Source organism: Hordeum vulgare, chromosome 7H, assembly GCF_904849725.1.
Source record: "Hordeum vulgare subsp. vulgare chromosome 7H, MorexV3_pseudomolecules_assembly, whole genome shotgun sequence".
Taxonomy (NCBI): Eukaryota; Viridiplantae; Streptophyta; class Magnoliopsida; order Poales; family Poaceae; genus Hordeum; species Hordeum vulgare.
Window position 1 is genome coordinate 429,735,199 of NC_058524.1, and position 19,580 is coordinate 429,754,778.

Here is a 19,580-nt window from a genome sequence, read left to right on the forward strand (position 1 = left end):
AGGGATCCCCTCTTTCGTCTTCAATCCATCGGTAACACTACTTGGAGCTATATTTTTATTCACCACATGATATGTGTTTTGCTTGGAGCGTCTTGTATCGTAGGATTCTTTTATTTTTGTTGTGTCACAATCATCCTTGCTACACACCTTTTGAGAGAGACACACACTCATCCTGATTTTGCTAGAATGCTCATTGTGCTTCACTTATATATTTTGAGCTAGATAATTTTGCTCTATGTGCTTCACTTAGATCTTTTAGAGCACGGCAGTGCGTAACTTGGTAGTTGGCTTGTGCTATGAAAGTAGAACCAAAGGTGATAGGTACCCAAAGAGGATACAAAAACCTCCATCTTCATGTGCACTGAGTAGAAAGAGAAGTTTTGATTCCTCTCAATTAGTTTTGAGACGTGGATTTGGTAATATTAAGAGTTATGTTAGTAGGGTGTTGAGAATCTAGAAATACTTGTGTTGAAGTTAGTGATTCCCGTAACATGCACGTATGGTGAACCGCTATCTTTTGGAAGTCGGAGCATAATTGATCTATTGATTGTCATCCTTTGTGCTGCAGTCGGGATCGCGCGATGGTTAACACCTACCAACCCTTCCCCTAGGAGTATGCGTTTAGCACTTTGTTTCGATTACTAATAAAAAATTTCACAACAAGTAAGTGAGTTCTTCATGACTAATGCGAGTCCATGGTATAGATGTACTTTCACCTTCCACCATTGCTAGCCTCTCTAGTACCGCGCAATTTTCGTCGGTGCACAAACCCACCATATGCCTTCCTCATAACAGCCACCATACCTACCTACTGTGGCATTTTCATAGCCATTCCGAGATATATTGCCATGCAACTCCCACCATTCCGTCTCATGACTTGTGTCGTCACTCTCATATTGCCATTGCATGATCGTAAGATAGCTAGCGAGATGTTTCAACGTCATACGCCAAGCTAGATCGGTGCACATCCTGGTACACTACCGGAGGCATTTCATATAGAGTCATCATTGCTCTAAGTATTGAGTTGTGAGTAAATAAAAGTGTGATGATCATCATTATTAAGAGCATTGTCCCATGTGAGGAAATAAAAAGAAGAGGCCAAAGATGCCCACCAAAAAAATGATAAGAGGCCAAAGAGCCCAAACAAAAAAAAGAGAGAAAAAGAGAGAAGGGACAATGCTACTATGTTTTTCCACACTTGTGCTTCATAATAGCACCATGTTCTTCATGATTGAGAGCCTCTCGTTTCGTCACCACCATATGCTAGTGGGAATCTCTATTATATAACTTGGCTTGTATATTCCAATGATGGGCTTCCTCAAATTGCCCTAGGTCTTCGTGAGCAAGCAAGTTGGATGCACACCCACTTGTTCTCCATTTGAGCTTTCACATACTTATAGCTCTAGTGCATCCTTTGTATGGCAATCCCTACTCATTCACATTGATATCTATTAATGGGAATCTCCATAACCCTTTGACACGCCGAGTCAATGTGACCATCTCCTCCTTTTTTGTCTCACAACCACCACCACACTCTATTCCACCTATATTGCTATATCCATGGATCACGCTCATGTATTACGTGATAGTTGAATTTTTTTGAGAAAGTAAGAGTGCGAAAACAATTACTTGGCCAATACCGGGGTTGTGCATGATTTAAATTAGTTGTGTGGGGATCATGGAGCATAGCCAGACTATATGATTTTGTAGGGATAACTTTCTTTGGCCATCTTATTTTGAAAGTTCATGATTACCTTGCTAGTTTGATCGAAGTATTATTGTTTTCATGTCAATAGCAAACTATTGTTTTGAATCTTATGGATCTGAACATTCATGTCACATGAAAGAAGTTACAAAGGACAACTATGCTAGGTAGCATTCCACATCAAAAATTGAGTCTTTATCACTTCCCTACTCGAGGACGAGCAGGAGTTAAGCTTGGGGATGCTTGATACGTCTCCAACATATCTACAATTTTTGATGGTTTCATGCTATTATCTTGTCAAACTTTGGATGTTTTGTATGCCTTTTATATCTTTTTTTGGGACTGACCTATTAACTCAGTGCCACGTGCTAGTTCCTATTTTTTCCGTGTTTTTGATCCTTTTCAGAAGAGGATTTTAAACGGAGTCTAAACGGAATAAAACTTCCGAAAAGATTTTTTCCGAAATAGAAGACGATCAGGAGACTTGATAACCAAAGCAGAGGGTCACCAGGGACCCCACAAGCCCTCATGGCGTGGCCAGGGGGCCCGCGCCTCCCAGGCTTGTGGGCTCCCTAGGCCTCCTCTTCCCTAGGTCTTTCGCCTATATATTCCCTAAAATCCTAGAAAAAATCAGGAGAGCCACGAAATACTTTTCCGCTGCCGCAAGCTTCTGTCTCCGCAAGATCCCATCTGGGGCACGTTCTGGTGCCCTGTCGGAGGGGGGATTCGGATACGGAGGGCTTCTTCATCAACACCATGACCTCTTCGATGATGCGTGAGTAGTTCACCATAGACCTACGGGTCCACAGCTAGTAGCTAGATGGCTTCTTCTCTCTCTTGGATATTCAATACAAAGTTCTCCATGATCTTCATGGAGATCTATCCGATGTAATCTTCTTTTGCGGTGTGTTTGTCGAGATCTTATGAATTTTGGATTTATGATCAGATTATCTATGAATCTTATTTGAGTTTCTTCTTATCTCTTATACGCATGATTTCATATCCTTGTAATTGTCTTCGAGTTTGGCCAACATGGGTTTTGTTTGGCCAACTAGATCTATGATTCTTGCAATGGGAGAGGTGCTTGGTTTTGGGTTCATACCGTGCGGTGACCTCACCCAGTGACAGAAGGGGTAGCAAGGCACGCATCATGTTGTTGCCATCAAGGGTAAAAAGATGGGGTTTTCATCATTGGTTTGAGTTTATCCCTCTACATCATGTCATCTTGCTTAAGGCGTTACTCTATTCGTCATGAACTCAATACACTAGATGCATGCTGGATAGCGGTTGATGTGTGGAGTAATAGTAGTAGATGCAGAAAGTATCGGTCTACTTGTCTCGGACGTGATGCCGATATGTATGATCATTGCCTTAGATATAGTCATGACTTTGCGCGGTTCTATCAATTGCTCGACACTAATTTGTTCACCCACCGTAATATTTGCTATTTTGAGAGAAGCCTCTAGTGAACACTATGGCCCACGGGTCTACTTCACATCATATTTTCAGCCTTACACTTTTACTTCGTTGCACTTTCTGCCTTCAGTTCTCACTTTGCAATCAATCTTGAAGGGATTGACAACCCCTTTATAGCGTTGGGTGAAAGCTCTTTTGTGTTTGTGCAGGTACGCTGGACTTGACGCGATTCTCCTACTGAATTGATACCTTGGTTCTGAAACTGAGGGAAATACTTACTGCTCGTGTGCTACATCGCCCTTTCCTCTTCAAGGGAAAAACCAACGCAAGCTCAAGAGACGACAGAAGATTTTTGTCGCCGTAGTAGGCCCATGGACTTCTTCGGAAGCTTCCAGGTCTTAGTTCGATCTATAAAAAACATCAAAAAGTTTCGTGGTATTTGGACTCCATTTGGTACTATAAACCGGAAAGGCTTAAAACATGCAGAAAACAAGAACTAGCACTTGTCACTGGGTTAATAGGTTAGTCCTAAAAAATAATATGAATTAACAAATAAATGCCCTAAAAGTATCCTAGAATGATAATATTATAGCATTGAATAATAAAAAATTATAGATACATTGGAGACGTTCCAATAATAAGAGAAATTACGCACTAGAGGAATATGTTTCTGTTTTTGCACCGTATCAATTATACTTATCATTCAAATCATCCCAAAGGATTTACTTGGCACAAACAATATTTAAACATACAAAAAGAATTATTAAAATAGCAATAATAATGTAATATTGCACAACAAGAAAGTAGAACGAGAAAATTAAGATAACTATTGGGTTGCCTCCCAACAAGCGCTATTATTTTACGCCCATAGCTAAGCATAATGCATAGTTTCAAGTGACATCATCCACCTTAGCCACTTTTGCGGGACCCTTATCGGGTCGTGGAGGCTCCTTTATTTTATTCATAACCTCTGAAAGTGAAGTCACCCATTTCTCAAGTGACTCAAGTTTTTTAATGGAGGTGGTGAGGATGGAATTCATACGATGATGGCTAGGGCCTAAAGTTTTAATATGTTCATTAATCTTTTGTATTGCACTATTTTTTTTTGCAAATCTTCCAACTTTTCTAATATTTGGAACCCCTCATGTGTAAATAATGATATTTTAGGTAAGGTAGGAGTTCCTACCACCCCTTCTACTATTTTATAAGTAACATTGGATCTAATTCAATAAAATTTCCTTTTGGAGCAAAGTCAATAACTTGTCTATTGGACATTCCTAGTCCTATGTAAAAGTTATGAAGGAGGATTTTCATATCATTTTTATAGTATAATCACAATGAGACTCAATTATATGATACCAATCATCCTTCATACTCTCACCATGTTTTTGTTTAAAATAGAGTACTTCAAAATGAGATGAAACATTAACAGGTGGTGCAAACATTGTAACAAACAAGCAGGCGAGTATACTAGCAAAGATAAATATTTTTGGATTTTTGTTTTTTATAATAAGAAAAATATAACAGCAAATAAATAGTAGAACAAGTGAATGATAATTTGCGAGAAAGTACCTTATAGTAAGTTGATGATACTCCCGACAACGGCACGAGAAATCCTTCCTGATACTTGTCATTTGTGTTGGGTTTTTCCGCGAAGAGGAGGGGATGATGCAAAAAAAATAGATAAGTATTCCCTTAGTGAGAACCAAGGTTACCGAACCAATAGGAGTATCACACAACTCCCATCTTCAGCTCCTACGCACAAAACAACAAATACTTGCACCCAACGCGGTCAAGAGGGTTGTCAATCCCCTTGAACTCGTTACTTGCATGGAAAAAAGTAGTCTAGATGATAGTTGGATAAATATAAAGTGGAAAATAAATAAAAAGTAAATAATGGTAGCAAGGGAATAGTAGTGTTTGTAAATTACATTTGAATAGACCCGGGGGGCCTAGTGTTCTCTCATGAAGAAGGCATACAACGAGTAAACAAATTACTATTGGGAAATTGATATAATACAACATAGTTATGCAATATTTATGCACGACAATGGTCATGTGTATATAGGCATCACATTGACAAGAAAGTAGGTTGCCACCTACTTGCATCTACTACTATTATTCCACCCATCGACCGATATCGAGCATGCATCTAGAGTATTAAGTAAAACATAGTAAAGTTTGGAGAACAATGACATGATGTAGATATAAATAAACCCTATCTTTTTTATACTTAGTGTAATCAATACAAATATGTGTCTTGTCCCCTACTTTGTCACTGGGACATAGAGAACCACAAGATTGAACCCACTACAATGCATCCCTCTCACTGAAGATAGATCAATCTAGTTGGCCAAACCAAATCAATAGATTAGAGAGATTTACGAAGCTATAATAATCATGGAAATAAGAATCATATAAAAATTTAGATAAGACTCAAATCTTTATCATGAATAATCTGAACATAAACCCACAATTCATCGGATCCCAACAAGTGCACCGCACAAAGTGAATACATCGAATAGATCATCGCAAAGATGTGATGAACTTTGTATTGAAGAACATAGAAAGAGATAGAAATCCATCTAGGTAGTAGCTATGGACACGTAGGTCTGTGGTGAACTACTCACACGTCACCATTGGAGCAGCAAGGATAATGTATAGGTCCTCCATGATCGATCCCACCTCCGATTTGGCACCAAAACAGGGCTCCGGATGGGCACACGGCGATACATAAGCTTGCGGCAAAAGAAAAAGAGTTTTGGGAGCTCCCCTAGGGATTTTGGAATATATGATAATTGATAAGCTAGAGAACAAGGTTGGGAGAGGGTGCACAAGCGAACAAGATGCGACCATGCACCCTGTTGGCTAGTTGGGCCCTCGTGCGGCCCTGGGCCTTCTCCCAAAGCTTCTAGGTCTTCTATTGGTCCAGAAAAATCATAAAACAGTTTCGTGGTATTTGGATTCCGTTTGCTAGTGTAAACCTGAAAAGCCAAAAACATCCAGAAAAAAGTAACTGGCACTTGGCACTGAGTTAATAGGTTAGTGTTCAAAAATAAGATGGATCAACAAATAAATGCCCCAAAAGTATCCTAGAATGAAAATATCATAGCACGGACCAATACAAAATTATAGAGACGTTCGAGACATATTAGTTTGGTAGGAAGATGATGAATAAAATAAAATAAAATAACATGAAACTTAATGACATAAAAGTAAATAGAAAGTCCCTTCGGAGAGCGAAGCATTAACTTGGAGAGGTGTCGGAGCTCATGGTTTTAAATTGAGACAAAATTGTAATTTTGGGTGGTGTGCTTTTCCTGTTAATGTCACAACACATATTTCAATATGTTCCATACTAAACACATTATGAGCGGTTCCCAAGCCGAAATATAAAGATTACTCCCATCCCATCCACCACACACACAAAATCCATGGCTAACCGAATCCCGTGGTGCGTTCCAACATTTCAACTATCCCGAGAGTTTTGTCTAATTATTTTTGATTATGCAGGACTGTGCATCCTTTTTACTAGCCTCTCTCATGCAGTGATAGGCGAGTAAATGCCCATATTCAGAATAACCCGCTTAGCATGGAATATATTAACCACCCCATCGCTCCATGAGTGGTATGAGCACACAAAAGAGATGTTTAGTTGAATGTTTAAAGGTGGCACGTGCAAATTTACTTGGAACGATAGGGTAATACCGGATATAGGTAGGTATGGTGCACTCATTTGGCAAAACTTGGGCTTAGGAGTTTGTATGCACAAGTAGCAGTTCTGCTTAGATTAGGTGAATGCTAGCAATAGATTGACAAGCGTCCAGCTAGAGAGCAAAAGCGATCATAATCATTCATTGAGAATAATTAAAATTGAACACTAGAATGGGTAGGATATTGATATGTCTCCAATGTATCAATATTTTTTATTGTTCCATGCTATAATATTATCATCCTAAGATACTTTTTGGGTGTTTATAAACCAATTAATATTAATTTTGAGCACTAAACTATTAACCCAGTGCTTAGTGTGAGTTGCTGTTTTATGCATGTTTTTGGCTTTTCACGTTTATAGTACCAAACGAAGTCCAATTTTCCCAAAAAAAATTGTCATTTTTTCTGGACCAAAATAAGACCAGGAAGCTTCGGGAGGAGGCCGAAGGCTCCATGAGGGAGACACCACACAACAGGGCACATCTAGGGTGGTGGTCGCGTCCTCTTATGTTGTGGCCCCCTGGCACGTCCCAACTCTCCTTTGTGGCCTATAAATTCCTAAAAATCCCCAAAACCCGAAGGATCCTCCTAAAACACTTTTTCCGCCACCACAAGTCTCTGTTTCGCTGTGTGCCCATCTGGAGCCCTATTCCGGTGCCCTGCTGGAGGGGGGTTGATCACGGAGGGCATCTACATCAACTTTGTTGCTGCCATGGTGATGTGTGAGTAGTTCACCACAAACCTATAGATTCGTAGTTAGTACCGAGATGGCTATCCCTCTCTCTTGATATTCAATGTAATGATCATCACGTCTTCGCTTTGATCTATCTCATGTAATTATTTTGTCGGTGTGTTTGTTGGGATCCAATGAAATGTGGGTTTATGTTCAAATTATTCATGATAAAAGATTTGTGTCTTCTCTCAAATCTATATTTGATTCTTATTTTCATAATCATTATAGCTTCATAAATTTCTCCAATTTGTTGATTTGTTTGCCAACTAGATTAATCTTTCTACACTGGGACGTGTGCGTTGTACTAGGTTCAATCTGGTGGTGCTTTATATCCCAGTTTCACAAGGGGACAAGACATGTGTTTATACTGCTTCCACTACGGATAAAACGATGGGGTTAGTTCATATATATGGAGTTATTTTTGTCTACATCATGTTATCGATCTCCAAGCATTACTCTATTTCACTTAATACTCTAGATGCATGTTGGATAGCGGTCGATGGGAGGAGTAATAGTAATAGGTGGAGGCAACAGTCTGCCCATTTGCTTATGGACGTGATGCCTATATACACACGATCATTGTCGTGAATATCACATAATTATGTGCTTTCCTATCGATTTCCCAATAGTAATTATCTTACCCACCGTATGCTTACTTCATGAGAGATACCACCAGGGAAAACTATGGCCCCGGGGTCTATTCAATTATATATTTAGAACCATTATTATTTCCTTGTTGTTCTTATTTACTTTACGTTTTATGTTGCTATTGACAATTATCTACTATCATCTACACACATCATTTGCTTGCAAATAACGAGTCCAAGGGGATTGATGTCACATCCCTAACCCTTAAGCAAGATAGCATTGTGCTCATGTCTTCTTTGCATTTGCATCTAAGAAGTTTCAACAAAAACAACAAAGTGGCAAAGGAAAAACTCAAAACCCTAGCCACCATTTCAATTAAAGGAAATCTCAAACTAGTTCAAAATCAATGAACCCAAAATGGCCTCAAGAAATGTTCAAACTTTCTGATAAATCATGAAAATAAATGAGCATTGGAGAAAACTATTTTCTTGACACTTTAAGCTTTTTAAATTAATGCAAAAGCCACTGGTTTCAAATTTAAAAATTGAAATCAGAAACTATAATTTCCCAAAAATGTTGAAAACCTTGGAAATGGTTGGGGATATTATAACAAATATTTCAGGAGGTCTAAAATAGTTTTTACTTTTTGTTTTGGAGCTGAAATAATTAGCAAAACAATAGTTAGCAAAATAGAAAAACAAAAACAGAAAAAAATGGGAAACCTTACCTGTCGCCTAAGCCTGGCGCGGCCCATCTCCCTCGCTCGTCCCCTCCCTCGCGCCAGTAGGCAGCAGGAGGTGGCCGCCGCCTCCTCCGGCGCGGCCACGCACCTGCGTGCCTGCCTGGCCGCCGCCTCGTGCTGGCGACGACGGGGATAAGCTCCCCAGAGCCTCCCCTATCCATTCCCCGCCTCGGTTCTCTTCCTCCGCCCGGATCTTTTCCTCCTCCCCGCTGCCGCCATTGGAGCCGAGCTCAAGCTCGAGCTGCCCGTGCCCCTGGCCATAGGATTCCCTCCCAGAGCATGCCATTAGCTCCGCCTCGTCGCACTGGTCATCTCTGCAGAAGCCGAAGCTTCCTCGAGCCCTGCAACGCTCGCAACGCCGTCGTCTTCCACCTCCGGCCGCCGGACCTTTCCCGTCGATTCGCTTCCTCCGGCGCATCCCCGAGCCCCTCTTCAGCGCCATCGGAACCGCCGTGATCTTGTCGTCGTTTCCCCTCTCGCCCACCCTCTCCCGTGCATCGTATCCTAGTTCTCCACCAAGGCCGAGAGCTTCTCGCCACCGGCCATGTCGCTGTCGTCGCTGTGATGACTGATCCACGCGCCCGAGCTAGGATTCGAGCTCCTGGAGCCTCCAGGAGCGTGCCGAGCCCTCCAGCTGCCCTCCCCGTGCCCTAGAACCGCCCCTCATAAAAGGACGAGCTTTGGCCGCCGCTCCGGCTCGTCGCCGACGCCTCTTCCGGCGACCCTAGCCTCCCCAGATGGTCCTGCCAGATCGGCCACTTTGGTGCTGTAGCTGCCAACCGCGTGCGTTTTGGTGCTGTGCAGCACCGTCTAGGTCGCCTCCAGCGAGCCCTCCGCCGCGGGCTTGGTCGCCGGCGACCACCCTCCGGTGGGCGTCGACGTGGCCGACCATTAGGGCGTAATCTCCCTCCCCTCAGTCGCTGCCAGAGGGCCCCACGCCTGGTCAAACCCCAATTAGGGGCTGGTCAGCGCGGGATTAGTCCCAGAGAGGCTGACCAGTGGGGCCCCCCTGTCAGGTTTGACCTAAACAGGTCGGCTGACCTGCTGACGTCAGCCTGAGGCAATAATAGAATTTCCAGTTTAAAACTAATTCAGGAAATTGCTAAAATTTGTAAAAATAATAGGAATTAATCTGTAACTCCAATGAAAATAATTTATATATGAAAAAGTATCAGAAAAATTCAAGGATTCTGATTATGCTATTTCCAACCATGTTTGAAAAAGTTACAGAACCCTAAATTGTGGAATAAGGAATAATTCAATTCTTTTAATCACTTTATAAATGGAATTTGCAAAAATATTCAAATTTCATTATATTTGCAATGATCACACATTGCCCTAATTACAAATCAGTACCATAACATGACATTTCATGCATGTTGACATCAAGTTGATCTGAGCATCAGGTCGAATCAATTAAACCGATATCCGAGAATACCCCGTTTGAATTGCTATTCGAATGTGATTCAAATCAACTCTAAACCTAATACATGTTGAAAATAATAACTTATCACCATGCATTCTCATGCTATGCTCATGCATCATTTTGAGTGCATATGATTGTTATTGAATGTTGCCATTCTTTTCGGTAGGCTCCGCACCCCCGGATTCCACCGAATATCCGAATATTTCTTAGCGGTTGTCTTTGCTTGTAATAAATTCAGACCTTATATTGTTGATTCCAAAGTAATTGTTCACATTGATCATGCTGCTATTAAATATCTTATGGAAAATAAAGATGCTAATCCTAGACTTATTAGGTGGGTTCTTTTGGTATAGGAATTTGATTTGATTATCATTGATAGGAAAGGAGCTGAGAACTCTGTAGTTGATAACTTGTCTAGGTTAGAAAATGTTCTAGATGACCCACTTCCTATTGATGATAGCTTTCCTGATGAACAACTTGTTGTGGTCAATGTTTCTCATAATGCATCGTGGTTTCCTGATTATGCTAATTACATTGTTGCTAAATATATACCACCTAGTTTCACCTATCAACAAAAGAACAAATTATTCCTTGATTTAAGACATTACCTTTGGGATGACCCAAATCTTTATAAAGATGGAGTAGGTGGTATTATTAGACATTGTATACATGAGCATGAACATGAACAAATCCTTCATAAGTGTCATTCCAAGGGTTATGGAGGACGCCATGCGGGAGATAGAACTGCACACAAGGTATTACAGTCTGGATTTTATTGGCCTACTCTTTTCAAAGATGCACGTAACTTTGTCCTCTCTTGTGATGAATGTCAAAGAATTGGTAATATAAGTAGACGTATATAAATGCCTATGAATTATTCACTTGTTATTGAGCCATTTGATGTTCGGAGATTTGATTATATGGGACCTTTTCCTTCCTCTAATGGGTATACACATATTTTGGTTGATGTTGATTATGTCACTAAATGGGTAGAAGCTATTCCAACCAATAGTGTTGATCATAACACCTCAATTAAGATGCTTAATGAAGTTATTTTGCCGCGTTTTGGAGTCGCTAGATACTTAATAACTCATTGTGGTTCACATTTTATTCATGGTGCTTTCCATAAGTTGCTTGCTAGATATGATGTTTACCATAGAATTCGATCTCCCAATCATCCTCAGTCTAGTGGTCAAGTAGAATTAAAAATAGGAAAATATAATTAATATTGTAAAAGACCGTCAATAGGTCCCGAAAGAATTGGTCTCAGAAATTAGATGATGCATTGTGGGCCTACAGAACAACTTATAAAAATCCTATGGGGATGTCTCCTTACAAAATGGTTTATGGGAAATCATGTCATTTACCTCTTGAGTTAGAACATAAAGCTTATTGGGCAATTAAAGAACTCAACTATGATTTCAAACTTGCTGGTGAAAAGAGGTTATTTGATATTAGCTCACTAGATGAATGGAGAACCCAAGCCTATGAAAATGACAAACTATTCAAAGAAATAATTAAAAGATGGCATGACAAAAGAATCCAAAAGCGAGAATTCAAAGTTGGTGAATATGTTCTATTGTATAATTCTTGTCTTAGATTTTTTGCAGGAAAACTTCTCTCCAAATGGCAAGGACCATATATCATTGAAGAAGTTTACCGGTCTGGATCTATTAAGATCAATAACCCAGAAGGCACTAACCCGAAGGTGGTCAACGGACAAAGAATAAAGCACTATATCTAAGGTACACCAATTAATGTTGAAACAATTATTATCCAAACCATGGCATCGGAGGAGCACATTAAGGAGTCCTTCAAGAACACTCTAGAACATATCTGATATGGTAAGTAAATGTGCTCAGAAAAATCCACAAAAGTATTTTCTAGGAGTGTTGGAATATTAAAAAAAATTAGGAAATTGAGAAACACACGAGAAAGCAACCCACGTGCCCAGTAGGCACGAGGGTGCGCCAACCCCCTTTAGCACGGCCTGATGTCTAGTGGACCCCTGAGGCACCTTCCTGGCTCCGTTTTCTTGTGGGACACATATTTCCTTGTGTAAAAATTCTTTATATATACCTCCCGATGATTTGACCTCAGTACCATGGAGAAATCCTCTATTCTTGTTTCGTGTCGTTTTTTTGTCTGAACTATTGAGTCGGGCATCATGTAGTCTTCTTCCTCCAACCACGTAGAAGAAGATGCTTGGCTGATGAAGATGGAGCTAAAAAGGGAGGAATCTAAAGAAACTATCAAAGAGGAATTCACTTCTCCCTTTCAATGTGATGGCTGGCACAAGGAATTCACAAGCTCAGTCCTACCATATTCGGTTAAACCTCCCAATGCTAAGTTCATCTCTTATAATAACTTGAAAAGGAGTGATGTTTTTCCCCCGCAGCCAGGTTACATCCATGGGTGGTCGGTGCCTGAACGGTCAGTGAAAAGATACATAAGGAAATAATGGAGCTCAAACAACTAGTTAGCAAGCTCGAGGAGGAAAATCGCATCCTCAATGGTATCATTGAAAAGAATCGACCACCATATACACCACCAAAGAAGGAGACTTGAGTAGAGGGGTATGTGCACTCCCCTTGGCTTCACTACAGGAATCAGCTTCTTTGCCACGTGCCATAGCGGACGACAAAGGTCTTTGCCTTCTTTCGGCGAACAGCAAAATTTTCGCGCCTGCTAGGGCCGGTAAAGAGCTTCTTTGCCTTATACCGCCACACGATGGACGACAAAGTTCTATGCCGTTAGCTAAAGCCCCCAGCAGTCAAAGATCTGTGCCGTGAGCTAAAGCCCCCAGCAGACAACAAAATGTGCTCAACAGAAGCAACCATGTAGTTACTCCTTTGGGCTGCTAACGGAGCCTTTGTTGTCTGCTGGGAGGCGGCCCTTTGCCATCTGCCAATGGGAGGCCCTTTGCCGTCTGCCGATGGGAGGCCCTTTAACGTGTGCCAAGCATTTTCCCCACCTGCCAGGGGGCGGCCCTTTGCCGTCTACCAGGGGCGGCCCTTTGCCGTCTGTCGTGAGCTATAGCAGACAACAAAATGACCATATAGGTCTAACGGCTGCTCCCAGGTTACACACGTGGCTGCCACGTGGCACGTCATCACCTCGCAGATGGCAAAGGCCTTTGTCGTCCGCTGGCAGACGGCAAAATGACTGCATTGCCACTTTTTTGTGCGTTTTCAGTTATTTCCCTTCATTTTTAGAATACATATATGATATATATAATTTCAAACATCATATAGATATAGTTCCAAACATCATATAAGAAGCATAGGCCATCTATCAAACATCATCGTGAAAATATTGAGCACGACAACAAATATTTTCATATAGTTCATTCATATATACACATAGTGTGAAACATCATACTGTTCATCCATAAAAATGAAAACAAAATGAAAGCCTAGCAGCCCATCAATGCCAACTTCCATGAAGTGAAACAAATCTGCAAAATGAGAAAAAGAAAGCTAGAAGGAGAAGAAGAAGAAGACAAGAAGAAGAAGAAAATAATAATAAGAAGAAGAAAAAGAAAGGGAATGAAAATGATAAGAAGAAAGAACGAAGAAGCTCATTCTTTTTTTGACCGGCTACTGTAGGGAAAACCTCCCACAACCTTTTTTCTTTTATTCCCATATATGAGATCATTATGTACAAGAGGAAATTAGAATGTACAAAGGGGAAGAGGAGCAAAGACTACAAACCTCAAGGAGGAAAAAAGGAAACCCATTTAAGGAGATCATCCCTGAAACTAGCCTTAATTCTATGAGCTAACACGGAAATGTCATGAATGAATCCAGATCTCCATTTTCTGAACTTTGGCTGCTCCTGGTTGAAGACCTTTGCATTTCTGATAGTCCAGATGTTCCAACATGCAGTGAAGACCACCTCAACAAAGAAGGGGTTATGGAAGTCCCTTTTAGCAGCAACAGTAGCACTCCACATGGATGGACCCTGCCATGTGATCTGCAGGTAATTCCAAACCCTGGTACTGAAAAGACAGTTGAGGAATAAGTGGTCCCTGTCTTCCTTGACTCGAGCATGACATAGAACACAGAGATTAGAGTCAGAAACATTCCAGTGACGCCGTTCAAGCATGTCTTGAGTATTAAGCCTGTCCATGATGAGCATCCATGCAAACATCTTAATCTTCATGGTACAGCAGCTTCTCCAGATCTAGTTGAGTAAAGGGTTTGGTGTAATACTGCTGTGAATGTGAGCATAGTAACTCTTGGCTGTGTAGGCCTTAGCATCCTTTCCCCATACCCATCTATCAGAGGCATGATGATCAAGATCCAGGTCTTGAAGCAAAGATTGGACCAAGAGCAGCTCCTGGTAAGCTTGAGCAGACAGTGGTAAGTGGAACATGGAGAGCATGATGTCATCATAAAAGGCTATAAAGACCTCTTGAGCTGTGCAGAAAGGATCAGTCACAAAAGAAAATAGTCTTTGGAATCTGGTAGCCAGTGGCATAATGGAGTTTCCAATCAACCAAGAGTCAGACCAAAACAGGAAAGAGTCACCCTTGTTCGACAGAACATACATAAGTGATCTGAATTTGTCAAGCCATTTACAGATATCCTTCCACCAAAAAGAACCACAAAGGGCAGTTCCCTGAGGTACTGTGTCATGATAGTAAGTGTTCCAAATCAAGTGAACCCAAGGGATATCAGCATGATTGAGGAATTAATCAACATGCTTGAGCAGGAGTGCTTCATTCTGGACTGATAGGTTCATAATTCCTAGCCCCCCTTTATTTTTAGGCCTACACACCAGAGGCCAGGCAGCAAGAGAGGGTGCATGATCATTGCCATTTCTTCTCCATAGACATTGCCTTTGAATTCTCTCCAGCTGCTTCAGTATGTCTGGTGGGATATCCAGACTGCATAGAAAGAAGATAGGCACAACAGACAATGCTGAGTTTAAATACTGTAGCCTTCCCCCGTGAGCAAGAAAGGATGAACTAGCACTGAGTCTTCTTTCCATGTTATCAACCAGTGGCATGAGATCAATGATTCTTGGTTTAGTTGTCCCAACAGGAAGGCCAAGGTATGTGAAGGGCAAAGATCCCACTTTGCAACCAATGGAGTTTGCCAGATCCTGTAGATGCTGAGGAGAAGTGTTAACAGGTAGAAGGGCAGATTTGTGATAGTTCACCTATAATCCACTGGACTGGGAGAAAAGTAAGAGCATTTTCTTGAACTGCAACAACTGAGGTTTGTCAGCAGGTAGGATGATAAGGGTATCATCAGCATATTGCACTATCGGGAAATCCTTATCATGACAAGGTATGGGAGCTGAATCAGCCCCTCCACGAGCAGTTGATTAACCAGAGTTTGTAAAAAGTCAGCAGCAATAGCAAAAAGCAGTGGAGACATGGGATCTCCCTGCCTGACACCTTTCTTGCACATAAACATCTTTCCTGGAACACCATTGATCAGAACTGAAGATAAAGCAGAAGTTAGGAGCTGCTTGACCCAAAGTATCCATCTGTCATTGACGCCTTTGTGCTTGAGGATCTGGAAAATGAACTCATGTTCCACAGAATCAAATGCCTTTTCAAAATCCAGCTTGAGAATGACTATAGGCTTCTTGGATTGATGGGATTAATGCAGGTACTCCAGGGTCCACCCAACACAGTCTTGAATGGTCCTAGACTTGATAAAACCATACTGATTCTTGTGAAGACACTTCACAATCTGCTACTGCAGCCTGTTAGCAATCATTTTGGACAAAAATTTGAGACCCATCCCAGTAAGTGATATTGGTCTGTAATCTCCCACATGTTCAAGTGATCTCTTCTTTGGAATCATAGTAATATAAGATGAGTTCATGTTCTCAAGCTGAGCCTGACCAGCATGGAAAGAAGCAGCAAGTTGATAAAACTCAGGGGAGATAATGGGCCAGCATTTCTTGAAGAAAAGACCATTGAACCCATCAGGACCTGGAGCTTTGTCAAGGGGCATATCCTGAACAGTCTTGTCCATTTCAGACTTAGAAAAAGGTTTTGTGAGAATATCTAGACCCTCCACCTCATATAGCATGGATTGTAAATCAAATGCCATGTTAATGCCAAGAGAAGTTCCCATTTTATTCTTAAAAGATGCCCAAAAGCATGCAGCAATTTGATCATTATCCGATATGACAGAACCATCATTTAACTTGAGAGATGCAATGGAATTCCTCCTATATCTCTCAGTAGCCATAGCATGGAAGAATTTAGTGTTTTCCTCACCAACCTTAACAAATCTGATAGTGGCTATCTTTTTCCAGTATAAGCACTGAAGATGCAGAAGATGCTCCAAATGTAATTTGACAATTTTCCTGAAATTAGCTTCTGGTCTGAAAAGTGACCTGAACTCCTCAAGCTCATCCAAACACAACACAACTTGGTTACATCTGGAAATAAAAGTTTTTAACTGTGATATATTAGTCTGCCATTTTTTCAAAGCCTGCCTAAGATGCTTCATCTTGTCCATAATGATAGCAGTAATGTGGGTTTTCCTTGAAGGAGTGAGCCAGGATTGCTGAACACATTCCATGAAGCCCTCCATTTCAACCCAGTAGTTCTCAAAGCGAAATAGGTTGCATTTAGGGATGGAAGTGTTGACCGTGACCACACAAGGAACATGATCAGAAGCAGTCTTTGCAAGGGGTAGCACTTGTGTAAGAGGATATGAGGAGATCTAGTTGGATGATGTGAAAGACCAGTCAAGCTCCTCCAGAAGAGGGGAATCTTGCACATTGGACCAAGTGAAAGATCTGCCTTTAATGGGTAGTTCCAGCAATCCAAGATGCCCAATAATTTCATTGAAGATGAACATGTCATTTACATCAGCCCCACAAAGGTTTCTGTTGTCAGGGGATCTAATGAAATTAAAATCTCCAAGAAGCAACCAATTAGCCCAGTGGGAATATTAATATTATAGATCCAACTAACAAAAAGATCTCTGGCTTCACCTTGACAAGGACCATAGACATTCACTAAAGTCCATGATTCCCGAGTGTGATTTGAGGTAAAAGAGATGATCAAACCATAGAGTGTGCATTCCACTAATTGACCAGTAAGAATGGAAGAGTTCCAAAGGGTGATAAGCCCCCCTGATGCACCCCTGGAACGAGAGTAGGCAAACTGATCAAAGCGTTTGGGACAGAAACATTTGACTGTACGAAACTCGATTGACTGCATTTTGGTTTCCTGCAAGCACACCACAGCAGCTAGGCTCTCATCAATCTTGTTACGGAGCGCACGTTGCCTATGGTCCGAATTTAGGCCACGCACATTCCAACACAGCACACGCCAACTTCTCGTAGAACGACTATCCATTGCACAATATATATATATACAGCAAAAGCAGGGCTATGTAATAGCCAGTGCGACCAAGGTTCAGAAAACCAAAAGACAGAGCAAGCAGAAGTTTCACAGTACATGGAGCCAGTATCGTAACAACTTAACATAGGTGGATTAAACATCAGCAGACAATGGCGCGGAATCAGCAGGATCTTCCATAAGTCGATCGACCGTTAACTTCTCAGGGGCAATGCCTAATGACTGCCCAACCTCCTGAATCACTGGGATAGGAGTGGCAGGAGGTACTTGCACATCCTCACTCTCCTGCGATGTAGAGGGCATTGGCTTGGCCTTGGGCTTCCTCTTCTTGGGGACGTGCGCAGGCAGCTCCTGTAGGATTGGTTTGAAGCCATCGCGCCTGATGGAGCCACGAGTACATCGACGGACAGAGGAGTCAACGATAGGAGTGGCCTTCTTGCGGGTCCCCTTCTTCGATGGAGCAGGAGAATGAAAAGATAAGTCCTCTTCAGATGAAGAAGGACTGAGAGGGATTACCTCCTGCATTGAGAGAGAGCTACTAGCAGGCTCTGATGGTGGTGGTTTTGGAGCATCAGGGTCGAAAGCCGCCGCCCAGGATCGCTTGGGGATCATAATGGGCTCCAGAATTGGCATCTACAGTTGGCGAGGCACGTGCATAGCAGTAGCAGCCCCCATGAGAGCATCGAAGGTGTGAGCCCAGGAAATAACTGGCGGCAGAGGAGGCCCGTATACAACCCTTGCAGCCCCAACAAAGATGTTGTTAGTCTGAATATGAGGGGGTTTGTAGAGGACAATTGCCAGAGGATTGTCATCATGCGCCTCCTCCAACACAGGCACATCTTCCTCCGGCTCAGCATTGTGGCCCTGGGCAGCCGGTGGCATGTCAGCATCAGGGGCAACAGGGTTAGCCACTATCCCCTCCAGGTGAGGGGCCGGGGGTTCTTGATCAGCAGGTTCCATCTCCATGTCACCCTGCGGCTGAGGGTCGAGGTCCACAAGCTCATGAACCGAGTCCGAAGAAGAAGGACTCGGTTGATCAATCACCATAGACTCTTGATCCTGAACAAGATCGGCAACAGGTGCTTCCAGGGCCGCTTCAGGCTCCCACCCTCCTCCATCAACGGCAGCAGGCGGCTGTCCCCAACCTCCTGCATCAGCAGCAGGAACCACTCGATCTTTAGGCGCGAGCGGCACCGCATTCCAACCCAACGCAGGATACGGGGGCAGAGCAAATTGCAGATTGTCATGGACGAGGTGTCCAGGGAGCGCGTGGGGGTTGCCATTGAGGGGCATGGGATCCTCATCATTGGGCAGAATCTCGGCAGCCGCCGCTCCCACGATGTAAACCGGCGCAGACCAGGAGACCTTGGCACCCCCCCAAGCAGCAAAAGTTGATACTGCGAGGGACCAGTCGGTCATCTGGGAACGAAGCAAACATGATGGAGCGAACCAAATAAGGATCATCACTGACCTAATGGTGGAACTCTCCGAAGGTGTTGACAGCAGCCCGGAGATCTTCAGTGTTGCGGAAGTCTAGGGGGACCCCCGGAATCATGAGGCAGCCATGACAAAAACCATCTCGTCCACGGAAACCAACACCCTGATCATGACGTAGGAAGCGCACAACAGAGTTATGAGCAACTTCCTGCGGAACCATTTGGACCGCAGCATAGCTTTCCGCTGCATCTGCATCTCGGAGTTCAAACAATCCAACGCCCTCAATCCATGGCTGGGCAGACCGAACATGTAACCCTCGGTGAAGAAGAAGAGCAGCAACTTTTTGCCTTACCTGGACCACGTTGTCAGCCGGAGGTGCTGGGTGGATGTCAGCTATGACGAAACGCTCATGACGTCTGGTGATGGGGACCACAGACGTGGTGTAGGTCCGAGGCAGCCGGTCCGGACCTCCGTCGATGA